Source organism: Vigna unguiculata, unplaced genomic scaffold (genome assembly GCF_037176805.1).
Source record: "Vigna unguiculata cultivar grain cowpea cultivar isolate G323 ecotype 2 unplaced genomic scaffold, ASM3717680v1 ptg000366l, whole genome shotgun sequence".
NCBI lineage: Eukaryota > Viridiplantae > Streptophyta > Magnoliopsida > Fabales > Fabaceae > Vigna > Vigna unguiculata.
Window position 1 is genome coordinate 34,517 of NW_028197001.1, and position 7,485 is coordinate 42,001.

At 30.4% G+C, this 7,485-nt stretch overlaps 2 non-coding genes across 2 annotated transcripts; both read right to left on the reverse strand.

Moving 5' to 3' along the window:
- Nucleotides 1-1,450: 1,450 nt before the first annotated feature.
- TRNAW-CCA (transfer RNA tryptophan (anticodon CCA)) lies at nucleotides 1,451-1,524 on the reverse strand. The gene has a single exon. It is a non-coding gene; the product is annotated as a tRNA-Trp (tRNA).
- Nucleotides 1,525-1,689: 165 nt separating this feature from the next.
- On the reverse strand, nucleotides 1,690-1,763 carry TRNAP-UGG (transfer RNA proline (anticodon UGG)). The gene has a single exon. It is a non-coding gene; the product is annotated as a tRNA-Pro (tRNA).
- Nucleotides 1,764-7,485: the final 5,722 nt, after the last annotated feature.

Sequence of the window (7,485 nt, forward strand, 5' to 3'; positions counted from 1 at the left end):
CCACATATTCTTGTACAGTCAAAAGGGGGGGATCGAGTCCATAAAAGACGAGATCAGTAAGGCGAAATTTACTGAAATAGAATCCTTGTTAGATCGTCCATTTTGTACCAACGGTGTCTTTTGAGTATACCGAATCAGTATAGCTATCCTTCTTCTAACAGAGCAATGAAATTTCACAATCAGTGTAAAATTTTAGTACTAGATTTTTTTCTTCTTTTTTCATTGATTGTCTCTATGTAGTCAAAAATCCGATAGAAAATTTTGCAAAGTTTGGGTATATAAAAATTTTTTTTATATTAAATTTTTAGAGTAATAGTATAAAAGGAAGGTTCTTAACATTTCAAATTATTAGTTTTGGATTAGAAACTAAAGATCCATTAAAATCGGAATATGAGAAAAGGGTTTCTAATAATTAATAAAGTAGATAATTCATAAAGTAGATTTTCTATTTTAATAATTCAATTATTGCCAAATCAATAAATATATTTTTTGTGGTTGTTGAAGATCTTTTTTTCTATTTTCTTCTACATTAATTCAAAGTGAAATAAAATGAAATAACAGAGTTATTATTCTTTGTTTGAATATTCATAATTTTTCTTTTCTTTTTCCAATATAAACAGAATTCTATTGGATATCTATAGAATAATACTAAATATTTTCATTAGATCAGTTTACTTAATTCCTGAGTTGATTAAGAAGTATGTTGATTTGAAATCACAGGATGGGTAGATGTAACAGATGAGGAATTTATTTCTAAATTATGTTACTCTATTTCTTTTTTTTTTTTTCGTCTCTAATAATTGAATTTATTGAGGAATTGCCAATTTTGAATTGTATCTTTCAAGTAGGATTTTTTATCTTCTTTTTTCTCTCAAAAATGGAAATTTAGGGAAGTGCTTTATAAACATATGTATAAAAAGAACGAACATATTTCATTTAGTTTCTATATGCCCACTATCACTAGTTATTTCGGTTTTTTACTATCGGTTTTAATTATAACCTCGTCTCTATTTATTGGTCTTAGTAAAATACGACTTATTTGATTTGTAATTTTGAGAGGAATAGTAAATTTTGGTATAAGACATTCTAGAATTCCTTACTATGTCAATTTACAATTCTCGATCGTTGAGATTTATGATCAATACAGATTTATGTTTAAGGCTAGATATTATATTACCTTTCTTTTTACTTTTCGAACAAATAAAAATGATTGAAGTTTTTCTATTTGGAATCGTGTTAGGTTTAATTCCTATTACTTTGGCTGGATTATTTGTAACTGCATATTTACAATACCGACGAGGTGATCAGTTGGATCTTTGATTCATTAATGTCTCTTTTTTTGTGATTCCCTATTTATTTAGTTTAATCCTAATCGACAAGGATAAAATTCAGACTTTCTTTTGAATGTTCAATTATTTCAGTGTAATTATCAGGCGAATAATACTAGAATCACGCTCTGTAGGATTTGAACCTACGACATCGGGTTTTGGAGACCCGCGTTCTGCCGAACTGAACTAAGAGCGTTTTGTTTTCATAAAATTATATGATCCAAATCCATTTTGCATATAGATATTCAGTATGTATGTTCAATTGGAATTCGTCTTCACAGGTTCCCGGTTTATTGCTCATCTCATAGAATATGGAATATTATAGAATACGGAATATCATAGAATAAGTAATTGTTAGGGATAGGGATGACAGGATTTGAACCCGTGACATTTTGTACCCAAAACAAACGCGCTACCAAGCTGCGCTACATCCCTTTTCCATTTGTTTATAGTGTTATTGTAAAGAATCTTTGTCTTGTTTTCCACATTTTTCTCTGTTGATATATATCAACAGAGAAAAAATACTTAAATAATAAAAAGAAAGGAGGATTTGAAATGCGAGATCTAAAAACATATCTTTCCGTGGCACCAGTAGTAAGTACTTTATGGTTCGGGGCTTTGGCGGGTCTATTGATAGAGATCAATCGTTTTTTTCCAGATGCATTGATATTCCCCTTTTTTTAATTTTAGTTATTGACACGGGAAGGGGTGAAGAAGATGAAAGGTCCAATTATATATTAAATATGTGTAATTAACCTACTCTTCTTTTTTTTTTTTTTAGGAAAGATAAAGACGAAAGATTAAATTGGCCTCATTGAAATTCGGAGTGACACTCGGGATCGGGATCTGGTCCAGGCTTCAATGGAATTGAATTATTAATTCAATTCCTATGAAAAAGAAAGTGAAAGCAGAAATCCATAGGTTGGGGCAACAATATCATAAAAAATACTTTAAAAAAACGAAAATACTGGCAATTTGAAACGAAATATAGTTACAGATCCTTGTATTCTTTTTGTACTAGATTCAATTAAATTGGAACGAAATCTTTCATAATTTTTCGAATTCTTCTTTTTTATCTTATCTTAGTTGTTTTCATCTTTTTCTTAGATTCTTAGATTCGAATCCGAAAAGAGTTATAAGTGAATTAAAAACCCAAAGGAGGGTCATGTCCAAGGGTAAAGATATCCGAGTAAGTGTTCTTTTGGAAGGTACTGGTTGTGATAAAAAGAGTCTAAATAAGGAATAAAGCGGTATTTCTAGATAGATTACTAACAAGAATCGACACAATACGCCTAGTCGATTGGAATTGAGAAAATGATGTCCCCGTCGTTATATAACAACATATGCTAAAGAAGAAAAAAAATACAAATCCTTTATTATAATTATATTTATTTAAATCAATGTTATTTTTGGAATAGGAATAAATAAACTATGGAAAAACCTAAGCGACTCTTTATTAAATCCAAGCGATCTTTTCGTAGACGTTTGCCCCCGATTCAATCGGGGGACCGAATTGATTATAAAAACATGGGTTTAATTTGTCGATTTATTAGTGAACAAGGAAAAATATTATCTAGACGTGTAAATAGATTGACCTTAAAACAACAACGATTAATTACTGTTGCTATAAAACAAGCTCGTATTTTATCTTCGTTACCTTTTCTTAATAACGAAAAACAATTTGAAAAAAGCGAGTCGACTGCTAAAATTACTCCTTTAAGAAAAAAAAATAGAAATTAAAAATTCGAAATCCAATTTGAATTTAGATTCGAATTAAACATGGATTGATGTTTTGTTCAAAATTAGGATAATTCCATTTGATTTTTTTGTTGGAATAAAAAAGATAATAGGTAACGAAGAATAATTTTTTAAGCATGGTTGTTTATTTTGATAGCTTTATCGTATGATAAAGCTATCAAAATAAACAAATTTCTAGTCTATACCTTCCTGCAGTAAATAAGGGGTTTTAAGTTTTTATGATATTATCGGCAATCATAAAAAGACAATTCTCTTTTAATATAGCAATTTGTGCAACTATTTTACGATTAAGAAGCAATTGCTTGGTGTATAGACTATTCATTAAATTATTATAAATATAAGATACTTTTTGATTCTCGCGAATTACTGCATTTATTCGACTAATCCATAAACCACGAAAATCTCTTTTTTTCCTATCTCTATCCCGATGAGCCGAAACTAAAGCTTTCAATTTCTGTTGAGTAATAGTTCGGGTAAGTCTTGAATGAGCTCCGCGAAAACTTGATACGAATAAACGAATTTTTGTCCTCCGTTTGTGAGCTATATATCCTCGTTTAATTCTGGTCATTTAATAAATGATATTTTCAGGAATAACTTTTTCATTTTTCAGTTATTCTTTTTTTCTTCCTAGTCTATTAATAACAAAAATGGATTCTTCCGATGTATAAAAAAAAATTCCAACGGCTCTTGCTACTATAACCGCCCCAACCACGATTTTTTATATTAAACATTTAACCTCAAAATCAGAAATTGTATAGATACTAGATATCAAATAAAATAAAAATAGTAAATGAAATAGGACACATATTTTTATAATGAATTGGTGGGTTCCTTCGTTTCTATGATTTTTTTTAGAAATGACCAGGTCCTCTCTATACACCGGAGCCTTTTTATTTTCATTTTTGATTCATTTAATGAATGTTATTGTTAACTTGTACAGTTCACACTCTGTGGCTCTACCCATGCAATATTGAGTAAGTAGGTTTTTTCACAACCAAATCTAATTCTATAGTAACGGTATTTAATTATGAAAATTTGCTGGGTAGCTGACCCTCTTATTCCATTCTTACAAAATCCATCAAAATACATTCATTAAGGACATACTTTATTTTTAATTGAAATAGTATTTTCTCCGCTTAACGGGTAACTTTTTTTTGTTACCGATGGGAAAGTCCTTCTCATATGAAATTGCAAATGTGTATTATTGGTTTTGCACCAATCGAAACCATAAATTTTATACAAGATAGAAGAATGTAAAGAATTATATAATTATATAGAAAAGAATTATATATTAAGTTAAGATAGTGTGAATGTAGTTTTTGCATTCACACTATCTTAACTGATTACCAATACTGAAAAATTTTAATTTGTTTTTTCTTAGTATTTAAGCTGAACGAGTCGCACATACACCCTGGTACACGTTCCTCGACGTTGAGGGCATCCCCGAAGAGCTGGGGATTTTGTGACGTTTCGGATTGGCTGTCTTGTGTTTCTAATAAGTTGTTTCATAGTTGGCATGGTAAGTCGTACTATATATATCTATATTTTTGTATAATGAGCAGGTTTAGATCTATCCTAACCGTGAATTACTTATATTCTATATTCCTTATTTATAGCCTATATTAATTATATATACTATATTAATAGATTAACTCTTAGAGATTTTATTTTAAAATGTAAAGTAAGATAGAGTAAAAAATTAAATTTCCAATCTTGTATTTAATTAGAATAACCTTTGCCACCAATTTTTTATTCAACTGCTACAAGATCTACAATTCCATGAGCTTGGGCTTCTGCTGCTGACATAAAAACATCCCTTTCCATGTCTTCCGATATAACCCATAAAGGTTTGCCCGTTCTTTGTACATAAACCCTTGTGATAGTTTCACGCATTTTCAGTAGCTCTTCCGCTTCCAGGACAAATTCTCCCGCTTGTGCCTCATAAAAAGAACTAGCAGGTTGGTGGATCATTACCCTGATTATATCACTTAAGTAGTATTTCCCTTATCTTGATAAATCTTTTTAGAATTCTTTTTACTATATTGGTAGATTGCTAAAGATTGTCTTTATTCCCAAAATAAAGGTAACAGAAAAGGGACAAAGACAAATAAGATAAAGGGCAAAAAGTATATTCAATAACCGTACAAGCATTTTCTGCGTATTGATGCATACGGCTTTTGTACTTATGCAATTCATTTTTTCCTCTATGGATAGAGTAGAGTATTTTCTTCGATGAATTTTGTTTCTACATTTACAAATTTCTTTTTTTCTATCAAAGAAAAAAGAAGTACAAAATCTACTAGGTCTTTTGGATCCGGATCCTTAAATAATAAACAATAGAATAACCAACTTTCTTTTTGAATCTATTTTTAAATACTACGATGGTTCCGTTGTTTTTTATATCATTTTGGTATTCAACAATCCAAAAGTTTCTTTTTTTTTTCATATATTAAGTTTTCTTCTGATTCAAATAAAAATTGTTACAAGCTTTCTGGTATGAAAAAAAACAAAAAAGTATGCGACACTACTAAAATGAAACTAGGTTTCTTATAGATCAGATAAAATGGAAAATACCCTCTTTTTCATACTACTCTTTCTATATATAATTAAATGATTCAAAAAAATTGCATATGGAATTCAAAATACCATGCTATTATTACTTTGGTTTTTATGGCGAAGGTATAGTATATATAGATAGATATCTATTCTATATATTCTCAAAGAAAAGAATCATTGGCGCCAAGCGTGAGGAAATGCAAGACGTTTGGTAATTGTGCCTCCTGCCAAAAGAAAGGATCCCATTGAAGCAGCTAATCCCAGACATACTGTCTGTACATCTGGTTGTACAAATTGCATAGTATCATAAATAGCTATTCCAGGTATTACCCACCCCCCCGGAGAGTTTATAAACAGAGACAATTCTTTATTCTCTTTCTCTATGCTCAGATATATCATAATACTAATAAGTTGATTCGATATTTCACTATCAACATCTTGACCTAAAAAAAGTAATCTTTCTCGATAAAGTCGATTGATTAGGATTCCATTTTTTCCTTAAAAGCCGTACATGCACCTTTTGATGCATACAGTTCATCAAAAATTATATAAGCAAAAAAGGAATCAATGTGTCGATTTTAATCTTTCTCTTTTTCTAATGGATTTCTTCGAACTAAAAAAAAAGAAGAATATACTTAATTTAGTGAACTATCTTCTCATTGATGTATTGCTTTCATCGAGATCGAAGCCGAATCACAATGTAATTTTCTTGTTTCTGAATGGACTTTTTCAATTCTTTTAGGTTTCTTTTCTACTCTGAGTAAAGATCTGCCCGATTTGGATTTGCACATATAGAACAAATAGTCCAAAACTATGTATTTTTGTTAGAACTTCTTCCTTTTCTGAATTTATTAATGTTTTTTGTAAAATACAATATATAGATATGATAGAAGTAGTGATCGTAGAAATATTACCAATTGGTTTTTTCTACACAGAGCCTGGGTACTTGATTTTATTGGTCCAATTAAGCCAACCATAAATTATTCATAATTTCGAGTAATAATCTGGAAATTTTATCTAAAAATGAAAAAATCGATAGAATAGTACTTCATTACACTTCACGCTCCCCATTTTTTTATCTTTATGATTTCATCATTCTCTTTTGGGGGTGAAAGCGGGGATATCTCGATCGGGGGAGAAAACGGGTAAATCCCATATAACCTACTATATCTGACAAGTCGCACTATATATCAACCCAAGATGCATCTTTATCCCCGGGGGTTCGAAAGGGTACTCTTGGAACACCAATGGGCATAAAATGGACAAATAATAAAGTCATATATCTCACTTTAGTGTGGAAACGTAAGAATTAGCTTATCGTGTTAAAAAAGATTTACTTGATTTTATATTAATATTGCTTTTTTTTATAAAAAAGAAGACTAAATAAAGTCGAGTTGTTATAAATGGGTCATTGGGGTGATAAGCGAATATGTCTGCATTTACTTATTTAAATAGTCATAGAGAAAGTTGTCAACCCCTTTCGTCTCCCCACCATTGCGTATTGTTACTTATCCGGTATAGAATAAATCTGTTTCTTTGATTTCGACAAATATGATTGTTCCATTTTCCAAGAGAATCTACTGAAAGGCTATATTCATTTTTTTCCAGTGCAATAAAGTTACATAGTGTCTATTTTTTGTTGAAGGGGTATTTTTTCATGGGTTTACCTTGGTATCGTGTTCATACTGTTGTTTTAAATGATCCGGGCCGTTTGCTTTCTGTTCATATAATGCACACAGCTCTAGTTGCTGGTTGGGCCGGTTCGATGGCTCTATATGAATTAGCAGTTTTTGATCCCTCTGATCCTGTTCTTGATCCAATGTGGAGACAGGGTATGTTCGTT